Below are 20,370 nucleotides of genomic sequence, written 5' to 3'. Positions count from 1 at the left end.
AAACAGGAAGTTAATGTCTATTTGTTTTTCATCAACCATTCATAAAGTCTTAATGTGAGGAGCCGGTGTTGGACTGAGGTGGACAAAGTTAAAAATCACACAACGCCAGGTTATAGTCCAACAGGTCCAACATTTGGCTGCACGAGCTTTCAGAGCGCCGTTCCCTCATCAGGTGGTTGTCTTCATCAACTTAATAAAGTAGATGCATTAATGATAATCGGAAGGAGAATTCTTGTCTCACAAATTTGATTGAGTGTTTTGAGGAAGTGACGAAGATGATTCTTGGTACGGCAATGGATATTGTCCACACGGATTTTATGAAAGCATTTGACAAGATCCCTCATGGTAGGGTGGTCCAGAAGTTTAAGTCACATGGCATCCGTAGAGAGTTAGCAAGTTGGATATAAAATTGGCTCAGTCATAGAAACAGTGGTGGGGTGTTTTTCTGACTGGAGGTCTGTAACCAGTGGTGTTCCATTAGGATTGGTGCTGGGGCCTTTGTTGTTTATAATAAATATGAATGATTTGGGTGTAAATGTAGGTAGCCTGATTAGGAAGTTTGCAGATGACTTGAAAGTTAGTGGAGTTATGGATAGTAAGGAAGGTTATTAACAGGATATAGACAGATAGGAAAGTCAGGTAGAGAAATGGCAAGTGAAGTTAAATCCAAATAGTTGTGAGGTTATGCGTTTTGGGAGGTCAGATGCAAGAGGACAGTATCCAGTAAACAACAGGACCCGCAAGAGCATTAATATCAAGGGATCTTGGGGGGGCAAGTCCATAGCTCCCTGAAAGTGACAACCCAACTGGTTAAAGCGGTCAGGGAGGCGTGTGACATTCCTGCCTTCATCAGTCTGGGTATTGAGTATAAACGTTGGCTGGTCATGGTGGGGCTGTATGAAACTTTAGTTAGGTCACTTCGGAGTATTGTGTGCAGTTCTGGTCAACATCCTGTAGGAAGCACCTGGAGGCTTTAGAGAGGATGCACAAGAGGTTTATCAGGATGTTGCCTGGTTGGAGTTTAATCGCTATAAGGAGAGATTGGACAAACTTGGATTGTTTTCATGAGATCATCGGGGGCTGAGGAATGACCTGACAGAAGTATATGAGAGGCATGGATAGTGTGGATAGTCAGAGATGTTTTTCCAGGATGGAAATGCCAAATACTAGGGGGCATAGGTTAAAGAGGAAAGGGGAAATGTTTAACAAAGATGTGTGAGGAACGCTTTTTAAACCCAGGGTGGTAAGTGCCTGGAACTTGCTGCTCGAGGAAGTAGCAGAAGCAGAGATGATAGCGATCTTTAAGAAACACTTAGTCAGAAACATGAACACGCAGGAAATAGAGGGGTATGTGCAGGCAGACGCGATTAGTTTAGAATGGCACAGATCGGCACAGACATGGTAGGCCAAGGGCTGTTCATACGCTGTACTTTCTATAGATTTTGCTGAGCCTTTTTCGTGAGTGAGGTTAATTTTCAACTTTCATTTCCACCAGCAAGTGGGCCATGACTGCCACCTGCTGGTGAAGAGCTTGAAGTACTATTCCGATTTTATATCCAAACTTTCATTTTCAAGAAAAATTCAATACAAAATTCACAAAACAAATTACCTACACAGTTCAAGAGGGTTCAGTCTACTGCACTATCAAGCATGAAATCACTATTTTACTTAAGTGAACAAATACAAAAGGAAGTCAAACAAGAATAATTCAGTTATGTAAAAATCATAATTTATTTTGTCACCGCAGTATTATTAGCACAATTTTTCTCTTACATTCCGAAATTCATGGAATCCCTATAGTGTGGGAACAGAAACAGGCCCTTCGGCCCAACAAGTCTGCACTGACCCTCCAAAGAGTAACCCACCCAAACCCATTCCCCTATGTTTACCCCTGACTAATGCACCTAACCTATACATCCTGAACACTATGGCCAATCCACCTGACCTGTACATCTCTGGATTGTAGGAGGAAACCCACGCAGACACAGGGAGAATGTACAAACTCCACACAGACGGTCACCTGAGGCAGGAATTGAACCCAGGACCCTGAAGCAGCAGTGCTACCTACTGAGCCATTGTGCTGACCCAAATATTGGCATGTGCTGGGTATGGAGATGGATAAATCATAATTTATTGTCATTGTGAGGGTGATGAATGCCAAGCTGTCAGGCATTTTGCAGCTTGAAGCAGGGGAGATTTTAACTTTCAGTCCTCATCTGCATCAACCTTTCCACAGAATCCATCAGGAAGTGCCAGCTGAAGGGCAAACAGGGCTGGAATTCAATAGGCTGGACAATCCTTCGAGAAGCACAATTAAGCGCTCCCTAGAATTCAGGTAAGAAGTTCGTGGAGAGAGAGAGAAAGAAAGAGAAACCAAAAGAGAGAGAGAGAAAGAGAAAGGGAAAGGAAACCTGGAGCAGAGAAGGCGTTGCTGGGCTCAAAAGAGCAATCTTTCCGCGTTGCTCTTGATCTGTTGCCAGTTTTGCTTGAAATTGAAATTGCAGTCAAGCTACAATGAAATAATTATCAATATATCTGCAAATGTATAGAAGGTCCCCAACCCCTTCTGAGAGATCTCCCTCATACAGGCTCAAAGAGCCACTGAAAGTATAACTTAGATAAAAATAGATTTAAGTCACCCTTGAAGCCATTTTAAATCAAATCAGAAAGTGCTGGAGATATTTGGCAGGGCTACCAGCATCTGTGGAGAAAGAAACAGAATCATCAGTTCAGGTTCAATAAGACTTTCCTTCAGAACGGATGCTGCCCCACCTGCTGAGTTTCTCCAGGATTTTCTGTTTTAACTTCAGACTTTTCCAGCGTACACAGTATTTTGCTTTTATCAACCAATGTAACCATCTGCTATCCAGCTTCCGGTGAACAGGCAGGGTCAAGATCAACTGGGTTCTGAGATCATTCCCAATCAGGTATAGAAACTAAATCATAGTCCCATACATGTGCTACAAGTAAGTCACACAACATGTGTGTGGGGAGTGTCAATTTTGTACAGAAATGTGACACCCCCAAATTAAATACCTACATTTCATTTGTAGCCTCATCATGTAGAAATAAATAAATAAATAAATAAATAAAAGTCAATACAAATCTTTGTAGAATTATGTGCAGAGATGGAGAGCATTCAGACAGCTGTGCTTGTGCTGAATTGTTGGGAAACCTATGCAGGTAATGCCAGTGCCATATGCTTCCCCATAATCTTCCCCGTGGTCCCTTCAAGTATTTCAATGTTGAATCTACTTCATCCACTTTTTCAGGGATTAAATCCTCAATCACGACAAATTACTGTGCAAAATAATATCGCCTCCACTAATTCCTAACGGTTCTTTTCTAAATTCCTAAACCTACAAACTCTGCATACAAGTCCTTATTCTACCGAAATTATTTCATGATCTATTTGATCACAATACTTGCATAATTTGGAAAACCTCCACGAAAATCACCTTTCTCTTTTTGAAAGAGAATAACACCAGTCTATGGAATTCCTCCATATAACTGATATGCCTGAGTCCCAGTACCGTTCCAATAAATCCAATAAATCACTTCACCCTTCTCTAAAGGCTTGATATCTTTTATACAGGGCAGTGCCCAGAATTGAAAACGCTACTCTAGCTGAGGCTTAGCTAGTGTTTCGTAAGTTTAGGATAATGTTCTTACTTTTGCATTCTATCATGATATTAATAAAGTAAGATCCCATATAAGAACATAAGAAATAGGAACAGGACTAGATTGTTTAGTCCCTCGAATCTGATTTGCCATTTAGCAGGATCACGGCTGATCCAAAATTCTTCATATCCACTTTCCTGCATTTTCCCACAACCCTTGTTTCCCCGACTGATCACAAATCTATCTATCTCAACCTTAGAAATATGGGGGTCACAGTGGCTCAGTGGTTAGCACTGCTGCCTCACAGCACCAGGGACCCGGGTTCGATTCCAGCCTTGGGAGACTGTCTGTGTGGAGTTTGCACATTCTCCCTGTGTCTGTGTGGGTTTCCTCCGGGTGCTCCGGTTTCCTCCCGCACAAAGATTGGCAGGTTAGGTGAATTGGTCATGCTAAATTGCCCATAGTGTTTGGTGATGTGTAGGTTAGGTGCATTAGTCAGGGGCAAATGTACAGTAATAGGGTAGGGGAATGGGTTTGGGTGGGATACTCTTCGGAGGGTCCGTGTGGACTTGTTGGGCCGAAGGGCCTGTTTCCACACTGTAGGGAATCTTTAGATCACAGCTTTCTGTGGCAAGGTGTTCCAAAGACCTGTAAGAGAATGATACTTCCTTCTCTCAGTCTTAAATTGACATTGCTTTACTCTGAGACTATGCTGTCTGGTCAAAGGAACCCCCCTCCAAGCCTTAGGAATTCTATATGTTTCAATGAGTTCATGACTCATTCTTCAAAACTCCAGTGAATAGAGTTCCCAACTTGTTTCACCTTTGTTCATTAAACATGCCAGGGACCATCCTTATTACCCTTCCCTGAGCTGCCTACAATGAAAGGACCTGCTCACAGTCCTGCAGATGTGGTCTCACCAAGCCCTTATACAGTTCAAATAAGACTTCCCTACTCCTACACTCCAACTCTCTTGAAATAAGGGCCAACCTTCCATGACCCTTCCTGATTACCTGCTGTATCTTTCCATTTTGGGCACTAGGGAGCCCAAGTCCTTTTGTGTTGTAGCTTTCTGCAGCTTTATCTGCAAATGAACGATATCCTGCTCCGTTGTTCTCCTTTCGAGAATGAACAACTTCACATTTTGGCACAATATACTCCCTTTTTTGCCCACTTCCTTAACCTATTGATACATCTCTGTACAACTGTTTCTTAGCAACATGTCTTTCCAACCATTTCATGTGTTGTTTGCAAATTTGGCTGCAGTACGTCTGCGACTTCCCTCCAAGTCATTAATATACATTGTAACAGTTAGAGTCCCAACACTAATCCCTGTGGAAACCCAGTTGCCAACCTGGAAAGGAACTCTTATCCTCACTTACTATTTCCAGCACATGAGCCAATTCTCTATCCACACCAATACACTACCTCCAACACCATAGAGTCTTATCTTAGGGCTTAATTTTTTGTGGGGTACCTTGTCAAATGGCTTTTGGAAGTCCAAGTACAGCACATCTAATGGTTCATCTCTATCCGCTCTGGTTGAGACTTCCTTCAGAAACTCTAATGAATTAGTCAGCATGATTTCCCTCTCATGAATCCATGCTGACTCTGCGTGATTAGATTATGAACTTCAAATATTCTATTATTATTTCTTTAACAATTGGTTCCACCATTATCCAGCAATAAACGTGAAGCTAATTGACCTTTAGTTGTTCATTTTTTGTGTCCCTCCCTTTTTGAATAGGGGTGTCACAAAAGGCAGTTTTCCACTCCTCTGCTCCTCCTCCAGAATCCAAGGATTTTTGGAAAATTGCAACCAACAATCTCTGTAGCCAATTCTTTTAGGATCCTAGGATGTAAGCAATCAGGGCTACGGGACTTATTTTCAGCTCCATTAGCTTGCCTGATACTCCTTCATTAGTGATGGTGATGGTGCTCAACTTCTCCCTCACATATGTATTTTAAAATGTTTTCAGTATGTCATTTTGTTTTCTGTATGTGCACCGCTTGGTCTCTCTGTTTCTGCACCTCCTTTAAAGTTGTTGCATTTAGGTTTATTGCACGTTTTCCTGCTAACAAAACACAATGCAATCTAATTACAGATAGGTGCTGCACCGGCATGTGAAAATGAGTAACACATTCTGAGGGACTTTCCATTGTTACCAGCCGGCAGCAAGCTGTCATTTTTACTTAATAAGAGTAGTGGCAAATGTGAGAGAACCATTCTCTCAGCAGGGCTGGACTATAGTCAAATTTACTCAGTATTTGAAAAGAGACAGTGGGGTTAATTTTATTTCTGTGTGGCTGTGGCTGTGGCTGTGGCTTGAACCCTAACCCAAATCCTAAACCTAACCAGAAGGCAAATTTGCACTACATTTGAAACACTGGCTTGCTTTTTCAGTAGTGCAATGCAACACATGTCATTTTATCTTGATGTGCCCCTAGACTCAGGAGGCCTTGAAGAGTGGGCAGTTACTACCGATTCATAAAATAGCTTGTTTTTTTTTTTGTTTCCCCGTCTCCTTTTATTGGCCACTCGCATCACTGAGGAACAAGTAAGAAAAACAATTGTCATGAGTAGATGCATTTTATCAAATTGCACAGGATTTTTAAAAGTAAAGTTATTGCATTTATATAGGGCTTTTCACAAGATCTGAACATCTCAAACTGCTTCATTGCATATATTCTGCTACTGAAGAATATTGTGGAATGACTTAGATTTACAACATAGGAACATGCTCTGTTAGTCCATGCTGGTCTTTATGTTGAACACATGTCCTTAGAGTGCAGGTTCATAGCTCCTTGAAAGTGGAGTCGCAGGTAGATAGGATAGTGAAGAAGGCGTTTGGTATGCTTTCCTTTATTGGTCGGAGTATTGAGTATAGGAGTTGGGAGGTCATGTTGCAGCTGTACAGGACATTGGTTAGGCCACTGTTGGAATATTGCGAGCAATTCTGGTCTCCTTCCTATCGGAAGGATGTTGTGAAACTTGAAAGGTTTGGAAAAGATTTACAAGGATGTTGCCAGGGTTGGAGGATTTGAGTTATAGAGAGAGGCTGAACAGGCTGAGGCTGTTTTCCTTGGAGCGTCAAAGGCTGAGGGGTGACCTTATAGAGGTTTATAAAATCGTGAGGGGAATGGGTAGGATAAACAGACAAAGTCTTTTCCCTGGGGTTGGGGAGTCCAGAACTAGAGGGCATAGGTTTAGGGTGAGAGAGTAAAGATATAAAAGAGACCTACGGGGCAACTTTTTCAAGGAGGGGGTGGTACTTGTGTGGAATGAGCTGCCAGACGAAGTGGTGGAGGCTGGTACAATTACAATCTAAAAGGCATCTGGATGGGTATATGAATAAGAAGGGTTTGGAGGGATATAGGCCGGGTATTGGCAGGTGGGACTAGATTGGGTTGGGATATCTGGTCGGCATGGACAGCTTGGACCGAAGGGTCTGTTTCTGTGCTGTACATCTCTATGACTCCAAGTCACCTTCCACTTTATTTTATTTAACACCATATCCCTGGTAGACTCTGGCACTATGATAAACCAGGTGGGCTGAACACTGCACATGAAATGATACAACTCCAATCGCACTCAAAAAGCTTGACACCAACTACTATACACAGTGACAGAGTGTGTATCAACTACAAGATGTACTCTATCAAATCACTGAGGCTCTTTCATCTTCCAAACTCCCAACATGTACAACCTGAGATGGCTACAGCAACTGCATGAGAACACCACAACTTGTACTTCCCCTCCTAGTCTCACCCCCCCATCCTGAGGTGGAACTATATCACCGTTCCTTCATTGCTGCTGGTTCACAAATGTGGCACTCCTTTCCGAACAACACTGTGATGTACCTGCACTAGACAGACTGCAGCAGTTCAAGAAAACTGCTCACTATTAAGGGCAATTAAGGATGGAAAACTGTGCTGAGCTAGCCAGCAATACTCATGTCCCGTGAAAGAATAATTTTGACAATTCGCATGGACCAGCTCTGCTGCTCACTGATTGCAGTTCTGTCTCTCTTTCTGTGATATTCTGCCTCACAGAAGGCCTTGAGTGAATGCCCCCATCGTAGCTCCCTGTAATTACTCTGAAGTAAAAGCCAAGATGGCTGTCAAGCAGTACACCCTCCTGTGCCCCCACTTGCCGCTCCAGTTGGCCATGATGTTTAACTGCATTATCATTCATGCCAGCTACTATCTGAAGTCAGTTCTGCTTTCCCACAAGTTCATCATCTGCTTATGACATGGAGATGCCGGTGTTGGACTCGGGTGGACAAAGTTTACAATCACACAACACCAGGTTATAGTCCAACAGGTTTGATTGGAAGCACGAGCTTTCAGAGCTCTGCTCCTTCATCGGGTGGTTGATGAAGGAGCAGTGCTCTGAAAGTTAGTGTTTCCATTTAAACCTGTTGGACTATAACCTGCTCTTGTGTGATTTCTAACATCATCTGCTTATACCTCATCAGATTATTGATAGGAATATAGAAGCTAAGAGCAGGAATAGGCCATTTGGCCCGTCAATAACACCGTGGCTGACCTGACTCATCTGCTTTTCATTTCAACTCAACTTCTCTGTCTGCAATTCCATCTTAAAAGTGAGACCTCTTACTTTTTAATTAATGTTCCCTTCTATTAATTTCTCCCATAAGAGGAACTATCTTCTGTGTATCCACACAATCATGTCCCTCAATTCTTATACTTTTCATTAGATCCTTTCATTTTTCTAAAACTCCAACAGAAATAGGCATAAGTTCCTCAAAAATTCTTCATAAATCAAGTCATTTACTCCAGGAATAAGTTGATCCTTTGTGCCTGATGTAAAATTTTAAAATACTGGTCAAAAATTCATCAATTCTTATTTAATGGATGTAATTACCTTCTTGTCATATTTCAGCATGGGGTCCTCCCAAGGCTAGCCATCTTTTGTAATGTCTCATTGCAACCTACAGGCATTCGGTTTCTCACACCTCACTGCAATATTATAACTCTTCCCCCTTCCCAGCATTTTGCCAGAGGGCTGGTGAAACCCTAGCCCATGGACTCCAGATTATTGGACCAAGCCTCTTGAGTACTAGTTCAGCATTATAATCATTATGCTACTATACCCATTTGCCAGCACAGATGGGGATAGGTGCAAAGAGTTTAAACAGAATTGAATGGTCAAAAGAATGTGATGTTGAACTGGGGGATGAAACTGGAGAGAAAAGAATACCAGCTTGAACTGAGGGGCAAAGGTAGGAAAAGAGGTTCAGATTGGCAACGGAGGACGACACATTGATTTGAGGGATATGAGGAAGATAGTGCCAGGGATAAAGCTGAGTGGAGAACCTCTGTAAAAAGGTACAAATTTGGATGGAGCATGGTGATCTAAGATGGCACCCTGTGTCTATATAAACTGGGGCAGGAAATTAGCTGTGGGAGTTAATTTGAGGCATTTTATTGGCACGGTTATGACCTGGATGGTCTATTTGCTTAGCTTCTGTTGCCAAATTTCAGTAAAACTGAAGTATCTAGCTGTAATATGTGTTGCTGGAAAAGCGCAGCAGGTCAGGCAGCATCCAAGGAGCAGGAGAATCGACGTTTCGAAGAAGGGCTTATGCCCGAAACGTTGATTCTCCTGCTCCTTGGATGCTGCCTGACCTGCTGCGCTTTTCCAGCAACACATTTTTCAGCTCTGATCTCCAGCATCTGCAGCCCTCACTTTCTCCTACTGTCTAGCTGTAGTCAGGCACGGCAAAATGAATGGAGAATTGATGTCACCCACCTTTGTCCATTGTTCGCTGACTTTAAATCACTAAGGCTGACACAGAACAAAGGGAGCTTTACCCCATTTTATCATTAATATGGTTGGCACAAGAATCCAGCCTTTAATGTTCCATGACTTAATGACGCGGAATTGTGAGGAAGGACCTATCATTGGACAATTTCCTAATCAATGCGCTGCCGTCGTAACGGGGAGCTTAGTTAAAACTCAGACGTTTCCTGTATCAAGCATGCAAGAAGAGTATCCTCCAACAATCATGGCAAAAGATCAAGTTAAAATAAAAGTCTGAATTTATACCTATAACATGAACCATGAAGCAGTGAAACCTCAAATTGTGAGGTAAAAATACAAAATGAGAACAAGAAGCAAAGACTGTAGCCCATTTTAACTTTGTCAGTTCAAATATTGAAAATGGCTTCGAATATAATTCTTGATTTTTATTTCGATGTCTGAGATGTACTAATAAAGCTTTACATTTTCTAAAAATGAGTACTGAAGGGCAGACTGGTTGGTACAAATGTCGATGCAGAGCTTCCTGTTTTTAGTGGAAGATTAAAAAACATCAAGAAACCACGAACTTGTCTACTCATGGTAATAAAATCTATACACCACACAACTGCCCACGAAATAGACATAAATAACTTCACCCTACTGCTAAAATTCCTGAATGTGGCTGTTAACGTGAGTTAATCAAAAGTTTATATCAATGTGTTCCTTTGCTGGTTGGAAAATATTAGCAAGAACAGATAAATAGAATTCCTGTGGGTGTCTGTCCAGGAAACAGTTTGTACATGGTGACCTGCTCAGTGGAGCTGAACCACACCCTAAGCTGCTGTGTCTCTGTGCGTAGAACCACAGGTATAATAGGTCCACTACATTGTTTAGTTCTCAGATTATGACTGCCAACCTTTTCCTTGCAGCACGCACTATGATTCCTTGCTGGTATAAAGCACCGAAGAACTGCAAGACCAATGCCCAAGCAGTTTTCCATCTCCCACCCTTTCAGCTACGTAAGACACTAGTAATGGACTTGTTGACGAGTTATTGTGGTAACATCATGAGCAGGTGAGTGAGCATTAAGAGACTTGACAAAACTTAACCCTATTCGAGTGCTGGTAAGATAAAACATCTTCTGGAGCCCTACAGACTCTGCTGGCAGTTCCATGTGACCTGATGTCACTCTGACGTAGCTCTTTAAGCACATGCTCAGTAGCTGTTCTAAAAGTAAGGGTTATAGTTAACTCCTTACTCCACAATCAAAGCATTCCGTTTCTATCATTTATGTTGACAACAAATCCAGTTATCCACCCAGACTTCAACGACGGTGCCTACTGCAGCAAAGACTGCAGCAATTCAAGGAGGAGCCTCACTACTACCAAAGACAGCTCAAGATCAAAATAAATGCTGACGTATCCAGAAATGTGCACATCCGCTGAACAAATGTAAAAAAACACCAAGATCCATTACACCTGCTTGTAACAGAGTCTCTTCCTGCCACTGTTTCAGCTCATCTGCTGCTGAAGCCTTCACCCATCCCTCAGCTCAGGATATGACGATTATAAGACTGCCCCAGTCGGCGTCTCATCAGTTGCTGATATGATAATTGTGTAGTCAGATAGCCCAACTTTCATTGAAGATTCATTTGTCCCCTATTGAAAGAATTAGTTGAAACTACAGTTGTTAGCTGAGACATTGTGTACAATATGTAACTCTGCAAACACATGTTTATGGAAGTATAATTCCACGTTCATCCTTCATCACCTGATTGGTTTGCAATATTACACCATCTTCATCTTTAATAAAATTAAGGTAAAGTTACCACACCATAGGGCTACTGCCTCATTACAGAGATGACTGGTGGTGATTTAACCTGAGGGTCACCAGAGCTCAGATGAGGGGAGACATTGAGAAGGAGAGTCCTTCATGATATCCCCAGGTGATGCAGGAATTGAACCTGTGATGTTCGTATCATTCTACATTACAAACTAGCTATCCAATCTAACTGCTTCCCCCTCCCTCTACTTGATAATGACACAATGATACCTTTTGTTTCTTGAAAGGCACTATAGAAATCCTAGTTGTTGTTGTTGTTGTTGTTGTTACTGTCAATAACAATTTCCACAAGTTTGCCCACCATAGATGTCAAGCTCTGGAACTTCCCGGGTCACTCTTGCTGCCTTTTTTCTAAGTTGCAGGATGGATCTTTCTCAGGTCTAGACAACTGTCTAGCCTTCCATAATCTCAGTAAAATGTGACCCGGAGTGCTGGCATCTTCCTTTCCAATTTCCTTTGGAGTTCTTGGGTACGTTTCCTGAGATTTATTTATCTTCAGTTTGCACACCCGTTTGGTAACTATGCTGGTTGTCATAAAGTCAAGAAGGCAAAAAGGAAGGTCACTCAGCTTTCAACCACACAGCCGCAACTTGCGCTGCGTCACAACATGGCTCTGCAATAAACTATAGATTTCTTTATAGTTTACCTTTCTATCCTTAGTCAACACTGAGGCAGAAACTTTATTTTGCACTTTTGCGATTCCCATGCCTTCAATTGATGCCCCTCCCCATTAGACTTAGATTCCCTACAGCGTGGAAACAGGCCCTTCAGCCCAACCAGTCCACACCAACCCTCCAAAGAGTAACCCACCCAGACCCATTTCTCTCTGACTAACGCTATGGGAAATTTAGCCTGGCCAATTCACCTGACCTGCACATCTGTTAATTGCGGGAGGAAACCGGAGCACCCAGAGGAAACCCACGCAGACACTGGGAGAATGTGCAAACACCACTCAGACAGTCGCCCGAGGCTGGAATCGAACCTGGGACCCTGGAACTGTGAGGCATCAGTGCTAACCACTGAGCCACAGTGCCTTATCTTCTCCTCCTCATGTAGCTAAATTTCTCCCACCAGCACCAATTTTTATTTCTCACTTCAATGCTCTTTTTACTTAATAGGATTTACACATTTGGGGTTGACTCTGGCTTGATTTCTCCTGCTCCAGGGATGCTGCCTGAAGTGCTGTGCTTTTCCAGCACCACTAATCCAGAATCTGGCTTAATTCAGAACCAGTTTTCTTCATTGTTTCCTTTAGTCCTTCTTAGGAGCTGATTGTTATTTAAATATAGCGTAACTGCTTTTGAACTTGGTACCTTTCATTTGGATATATTAGTCTACTGCATTTATAATCACCTCCGCAAGCAACTCCACAGGTTTTCCAACCCCGGACTGCAGATGCTGGAAATCAGAGCCGTGAGTGTGGTGCTGGAAAAGCTCAGCCGGTCAGGCAGCATCCCTGGAGCAGGAGAAATTCCGATTCCTGATGAAGGGTTTATGCCTGAAACGTCTATTCTCCTGCTCCTCAGATGCTGCCTGACCGGCTGTGCTTTTCCAGAACCCCATCTATACTTAAACTTCCCATCCCTCTTTGATGATATTTCTCAAATGTTTAAAGTTGATCCTCATAAAATTTGACAATTTTCTCTGTAGACTGGGAATATTTATAGCACGGAAGGAAACCATTCAGCCCACAAGAGCTAGGCTAGACCAATTTGACTGATCAATCCCCCCTGTCTTCTTGCCTACCCTTTTCATTTTCCTTGGGGTCCTTTTCATTTTGTTTTGAAATCCATAATTGAGTCAGTCTCCACTGCCATTTCAGGCAGCGCATTGCAGGTCATAACCTCGTGCTCTGCAAAAACTGTTTCTGCTAACAATGTTTTAGGCAACTCAATGACAGTGGCACAATGGTTAGAAATATTGCCTCACAGCACTAGGGGATTCGGGTTCAACTCCAGCCTTAGGTGACTGCCTGTATAGAGTTTGCGTGTTCTGTCTGTTTGGGTTTCCTCGTGGGGGGGGAGGGGATGCTCTGGCTTCCTCCCACAATCCAGAGAGGTGTGGGTTAGGGGGATTGGCCATGTGATGTGCAGAGTGGGTGGGCTAGCTGTGGTTGGTAAGGGGTCACAGGGAACGGGATTGGTCTTCAGAGGATTAGCATGGCCCTGATAGGCCAAATAGCCTCCAGCTGTGCTATAAAGATCCTATGATTGAATCAGTGCCATTTTTTCTTGATCCACCTTCTAATTAAGCTATTCCTGTCTTCTGTTTCTCTCACAGTTTGGAACAAATCTCCAATCAACTTCCTTTTCTCGAAGGAGAACAATGGCAGGTTTTGCAAAGCACGCCAAACTGAAGTCCTTCATTCCTGCCGCAATTCTCACAAATCTTTATCTGTATCCTCTCTAAAGACTTTAAACTTTTCCCAAATTTTGTCCAGAATTGGTATGCAGGCCGGAATTATATCCAGAATTGGAAACAGTACTCCAGTTAAAGCCAAACCAGTGTTTTGTATAATTTCTGTCTTACGCCCCCTTTAGAATTATATGTCTTATTTTCTATTGTCTTCCCTGTACTTCATCCCAAATTTTCATAGTCATAGTGTTACACAGCACGGTAACACACCCTACGGTCCATTTCATCCATGCTCATCGAGTTTCCTAAATGAAACTAATTCGATTTGACCCATATCCCTCTCAATCTTTCCTATTCATGTATCTGTCCAAATATCTTTTAAATGTTGGAAAATCTCAGCAGGACAGAAAAGAGCTGATGTTTCGAGTGTAATTGACTCTTTCTCTCCTTACAGATGCTGCCAGACCTGCTGAGATTTTCCGGCATTTTCTCGTTTGGTTTCAGATTCCAGCATCCGCAGTAATTTGCTTTTATCTTTTAAATGCTGTCCACCCTCTGTCTGAAAATGTTTTCCCCCAGGTCACTTTTAAATCTTTCTCCTCTCACCTGAAAAATATCCCACACCCCAGGGAAAAGGACTTTACTATTCACATTACCTATGCCTGTCTTATTTTATAAATCTATATAAGGTCACACCTCAAACTCCTATGCTCCAGCGAAAACAAATCCTCGGCTATCCAACCGCTCCTTACAACTCAAAACCCTCCATAGAATCATAGAATTGCTTCAACATGGAAGCAGGCCATTCAACCCATTGAGTCCACACTAACCCGTGGAAAAACATGCCACCCAGACTCACCCCACTACCCCATCCCTGTATCCCAGCATTTCCCAGGGCTAATCCACGTAGCTTCCACATCCCTGGACACTACAGGCCAGAGTGTGGTCCTGGAAAAGCACAGCAGGTCAGGTAGCATCCGACAAGCAGGAAAATCGACGCTTCGGGCAAAAAGCCTTTCATCAGGAAATGCAGGCGATAAAGCATGGCCAATCTGCCTAACCTGCATGTCTTTGGAACTGTAAGATGAAACCAGACCTCCTGGAGAAACCTCACACAAACTCCACAGAGGTTTTCACCTAAAGGTGGAATTGAACCCAGGTCCTGGGAGGCAGCAGTGCCCCCTGTAGTCCTGGCAACATCCAGGTAAATCTTTGCGATTTAATAATATCCTGCTATGGCAGGATGGCCAGAATGTAGACAGCACTCCAAAAGTGACCTCACCAACGTCCTGTACGAACTCATCATAATGTCCCAACTCTTACACTCAACGGTCTGAATAATGAAGGAAAATGAGCTAAACACCTGTGACTCAACTTTCAAAGATCTATCTCCCACGTACTTCTCCGCATTGTATTCCACCTGTCTCATGTCCAGCCGTTCCACCAGCCCACATACTTTTAACAAATATCATTATCCTACTGATGGTTAACAATGTTTCCAACTTTTATGTTATCAACACATTTTGAAATTGCGACCTGTGAGCCCTAGTCTTAGCATCCTTATTTCTCAGCCAGAAGTTGCAGCTTTTAAGTCCCACTTGAGGGTGTGTTGACCAAGGCAGATACGGAATCGTAGCAACGCAAACGGGTTGAGTATCACCTTGGAAACCCTTCCAACATTGGAAGGTGGTAAGAGGGAGAAAGGTTCCTGATCCAGCCATCTGATGAAGGAAAATTGGAGCCTCTCCCATCTCTATCCGTAGCACCAGGTAACAACATACATGTAATAAACGTATGCATTTGTTGCTGAATTGGGAAGGCTGGTTGACTCAATTGGTTGGATTAGATTCCCTACAGAGTGGAAGCAAGCCCTTCGGCCCAACAAGTCCACACCGACCCTCCAAAGAGTAACCCACCCAGATCCATTTCCCTATAACTTATACACCTAACACTATGGGGCAATTTAGCATGGCCAATTCACCTGACCTGCACATCTTTGGGCTGTGGGAGAAAACCGGAGCACCTGGAGGAAACCCACGCAGACACCAGGAGAATGTGCAAACTCTACACAGGCAGTTGCCTGAGGCTGGAATTGAACCTGGGTCCATGGTACTGTGAGCCAGCAGTGCTAACCACTGAGCCATCGTGCCACCCGTGGTTGGCTGGCATGGATCAAATTCACACAAAGTTTGATCTCTGTTCTGGCCAGAGTGGATTTGAAATTGTCACCTTGCCTCACCTGTGCTAGAGGTCATGGTATTGGGTCAGAGCTGCCTTCAGGCAGGAAACCCATAAGAAGAGGAGGACACAGCTATGCTATTAACCTACATCAAGAAAAGTAATAATTTTATGAATGACCTGTGAGGATCCTTGCTGTTTACTTTCCTCCACTCCAATAAACCAGGGCTTCTGCTCTGTCAATCAATCAATTTTATATCCATATAGCTGCTGACTCCATTAAGAAATCCATTCATACCACCTCAGCCATATTGCCCTCATTAACAGTCTATGTTACTTCATCAGAAAACTCAGTCAAACACTATTTACCTTTAACAAATGTGTGCTGGCATTCCTTAATTAATGTATAATTCTTAAAATCCCTGTTAATATAGTCTCAGGCTATTGTTTCTAAAAACGTTCTCACCGCTGAGAGTAAGCCAACCGGTCAGCAGAAGAGTGGAGGCCTTGAGGACACTGGCTTAAGATGAACAGTAAAAGAATCAAAACATCAGAAGGAAAAGATTTATTTACGCAGTGAGGATCTGACATGTGGTACAGGTTTTCAATCATGGCTTTCAAAAGGAAAATGAATAAGCACCTAAAGGATAAAGAATTGCAGGCCTATAGGACAAGGGCTTGGGAGTGGGATTGTCAGAGTTGATTTGCAGACACCTGACAGGGCCATGCCCCTTCTGCGTTGTATTCATTTTATAATTCTATGATATTACTATTTCAATCTTTTTTGTATGAAATTTCATCTGTCACCATTCCACCAGCCAGTCTATTTCTTCTTAAAGGCTAAAGTGAGCACTGCAGATGCTGGAGATCAGAGTTGAGAGTGTGGTGCTGGAAAAGCGCAGCAGGTCAGGCAGCACCAGAGGAGCAGGAGAGAACCTGAGCATGAGAGCAGATTCCTGATGAAGGGCCTTTGCCCGAAATGTCGGTTCTCCTGTCCCTCGGATGCTGCCTGACCTGCTGTGCTTTTCCAGCACCACACTCTCGATTCTATTTCTTTGTAAAGGCTATCACCCGTCTATCTAGCAGGGACTCTAAATCATGCCTATTACTTGTATCATGACTAAGATAGACAGTCCCTATTCCAATTACTTTGACCTGCAGCATAATTCGTTGATGTCAGATCTCTTGCGATTGGATTTTTTTGTAAGTGAACAAACAACTCACAAGAGGCAAATAGTAAACTTTACTGACATGAAATTCTCAAGAACCTGGTTTGCTGAAAGCAGAATATTGCAAGTTATTAATACACAGTGAACTCTTAAAGTTGTCTGAGCAATGTGGGCTTTAATGAAATTTGGAGAAGAATCAGCCAAAAAGTTTGGTGAGGTCCGTTGTGACATTGAGATCACCTCGCTCCATCTTCTATGCATGGTGAGATTTTTGCGAGGTAATGGACAGATGGCAATTAACTGGGATTATCACTTGTTAAATGCTCAACTCACCACCTTAATATTCAGCCTCCTGGCTTACTATACTCACCAAATCAGCTAGCCATCAGGAAACCGCAACAAGAAAACCACAGCAGGATTCAGCTCCCTGCTTACTCCAAAGACATGCCATGTTGGATACGAGGCAATAACACCTCAGGGCAAATTCCATGGTCACCAGCCACCCTCACCCTTCACCCATCAAGCACTGACATCCAACATCCACTAACATATCGTGACTATCATGGTACCTCTCTGATAAACTTTCAGACAGCTTAGGAAGCACAGGCTTGCATTATAGGCCACACCAGCAATGAGCACTGAAACCTTACAGCAAGAATACTTTGCGCATAGGGGCAGGAACTCAGTTCATTCATTGGACCAGACTGTACCTCAGAGTGCTTCAGAGAACATCTCCGGGATACCGCACCAATCAACCCCACCACCCCGTGGCCAAACATTTCAACTCCCCCTCCGACTCTGCCGAGTACATGCAGGGTCTGGGCCTCCTCCACCGCCGCTCCCTCACCACCCGATGCCTGGAGCAAGAATGCTTCATCTTTCACCTCGGGACCCTCTAACCCCAGGGCATCAATGTGGACTTCATCTTTTTCCTCATTACCCCTCCCCCCACCTTACCCTAGTTCCAACCTTCCAGCTCAGCACCACCCTCATGACCTGTCCCACCTGTCAATCTTCCTTCCACTTATCTGCTCCACCCTCTCCTCCTCCTCTGACCTACCACCTTTACCCCCACCTCCATCCACCTACTGCACTCTCAGCTACCTTCCCCAACCCCACCCCCCCCCTCCCATTTATCACTCCACCCCCGAGGATCCCTGCCTGAATCCTGATGAAAGGCTTTTGTCCGAAACGTCGATTTTCCTGCTCCTCGGATGCTGCCTGATCTGCTGTGCTTTTCCAGCACCACACTCTAATCTGCAGTACTCACTTGCCGTACCTCAGGCTTGTTCACTGATCTTAGCATTCACTCACTTATTTCCTAACTCCATGATAATGGACCTGTAGCATGTCTGGTCAAGTGATGCCATGCCTGTTAGCACATTGGCACTTCAGTCAGAGCAAAATACACAACAGCTCATAGGCTGTCACAAATGCCATTTCGATGTGTTTTTAATACAGACACACAGACAGGGTGCTTGTTATACTTGTTAACATGGACTTATCCTGAGGGTACACCTTTTTGAACTGCACTCCGAGATGTCACTCTAACACCTACAGCTAACGCCAGATGCTGTGCAGAAAGCACAATGTGTATTCATTCAACCAAATGACAATGCGGGAAAATGTTGGGGGCTAATCCTCAGTCCAGTCAAGTGAGGGGTTCACTGTCGGTCAACACTCAGTCATCCATTAGGATGCTCACAGCTGACCTAGTACAGTCCAGCGTTCAATCTTTAGAGGGGCAGCACCAGAAGTCAAGGCATTCATGTCCTATCAGTCAGGGAGCTGCTCAGTCTGGGGACTGCTCATTTAAACCATTCACAGGTCTGGGGTAAATACAGTCCTGGGCATCCTGTCCCTCCATCTTTCAGGAGGGTTCAAGGGGGTGGAGTCTGGATGAGTAACAAGGAGATTAGTGACAGAAGGAATAGGAAAGTCAAAGCCGGGGGTGGGATAGCAGAGGCATTTGGAGCAGTGGGATGGGGACTGTGATGCGGGAAACATGAAGGTGATTGAGGAGAATGTGGAAAAGTGTCAGAGGGTATGGTGGGTTTTGGAAAGCGGGGTTAGTGATAGTGACTGCCACCTTGGCCATCGAAAGGGGGAGCATAAAGGAGCAGTGTGGACATCCGCAAGGTGTAATGCCAGGGTTGAGAGGGCAGAAAGGACAGTTCTAGTTGAAGTTGAATGTTGAGGTGTATAGGTTGGAGTGGGTTGCTGTGTAAGTGTGAGCTAATAGGAAATATATTTGGGGAGAGAAAGGGATTGGAACCGGTTGACCAGGAGGGGGCCACTGTTAGCAGCATTCCCAGCCATCACACTTTTCATCTTCGAGAGGTGGAGTGCAACTACAAACTGGTTACAGCAACACCCAGGGGGTGTCAGTTTAATAGGAGATCCAGGATCAAGTCCCACTTACTTCAAGAAGTAGTGTGGCAACATTTCTGAAAGGGTTGATTCGAAAGTAAATAGGTAAAACGTCGAATTCAAGTTTAGTGGATGCCATAATGTTGATCCCAACTTAAACATGACGTAGCCGTTTGTAAGTTGCAGCAACATCAGATTTGCCATCGTTGCATCACCCATTTATATACATTCAGGGGGAGGGGGCTTAGGATACAGATGCTGGTCAAAAGCCATTTCCCAAATACGACGTTGATGTAGCAGCAATGATGACACGAAAGGCCAAGCTGAAGGGGATCCACCATTCAGTCCACCTCCAAGGCTCCTGTGTGTGAGCCACACACGTTTGAGTCCTCATCTGTCATGTAAGTGGAACGCTGGTCTGTGCAGAGTGCAGTTGAAGGTAAATATGGGTGCAGGGTTTAAAGGGTGGTGTTGTGCCACAAACTCTCCTTTCTTGATGGTACTGGGTAGTCACCCTCATGGCATGGCACCTTCACCAAGGTGAGCCTGAATGTGGATGTCCATTGCAGACATACCCACGTTGTCTGTATGCAGAATGTCTCACAGCGGGTGTATTGTGCTCATCCCTCAGCTGCAGGGCGTTCCATCAATGGCTGTTCTGAGCTTTAGCAAACTCTTTTGCTCCTTCTGTGTCCAACTTAGGCTCTTTCCAACAAGAGTCCAGGATCCCGCTGCCGGCGGTTTGTTGGTTATTATGCCTGCCTTCCTAAGAAGGCAAAGGCAGATGCAAGAGGATCAGGACTGACAGCCAGACCGGGACCAGCACCAGGCTGATTGTGGAGCAGTCGAGACTGTGGTGCTAGAAAAGCACAGCCGGTCAGGCAGCATCCGGGGAGCAGGAGCGTCGACTTTTCGGGCAAAAGCCCTTCATCAGGAATTGTGGAACACCCAGCTCAGACAAACTGAGGAATGAGAGACTGTCCTCTCCCAGTGGCTGTGAAGGTAATTGTGACATTAAACTGCTATGCAACTGGTTCCTTCCAGGGAGTGATGGATGACCTGTGCTGG

At 43.9% G+C, this 20,370-nt stretch overlaps 1 protein-coding gene and 1 long non-coding RNA gene across 3 annotated transcripts in view; one reads left to right on the top strand and one right to left on the bottom strand.

Annotated features, from left to right (window-relative positions):
* Positions 1 to 20,370, bottom strand: part of LOC122554243 (uncharacterized) — a 103,807-nt gene that overhangs the window by 59,024 nt on the left and 24,413 nt on the right. The gene's annotated exons all lie outside the window — the stretch shown is intronic.
* LOC148152069 (uncharacterized) lies at positions 2,234 to 13,850 on the top strand. Its single transcript, XR_015757136.1, has 3 exons — positions 2,234 to 2,335; positions 10,318 to 10,462; positions 13,511 to 13,850. It is a non-coding gene; the product is annotated as an uncharacterized LOC148152069 (long non-coding RNA).

Source organism: Chiloscyllium plagiosum, unplaced genomic scaffold (genome assembly GCF_037043375.1).
Source record: "Chiloscyllium plagiosum isolate Xiang-an unplaced genomic scaffold, Cpla_swu_hap1 HiC_scaffold_1, whole genome shotgun sequence".
NCBI lineage: Eukaryota > Metazoa > Chordata > Chondrichthyes > Orectolobiformes > Hemiscylliidae > Chiloscyllium > Chiloscyllium plagiosum.
The sequence above is the reverse complement of the archived record's forward strand: the minus strand, read 5'-3'. Positions and strand labels throughout refer to the sequence as shown.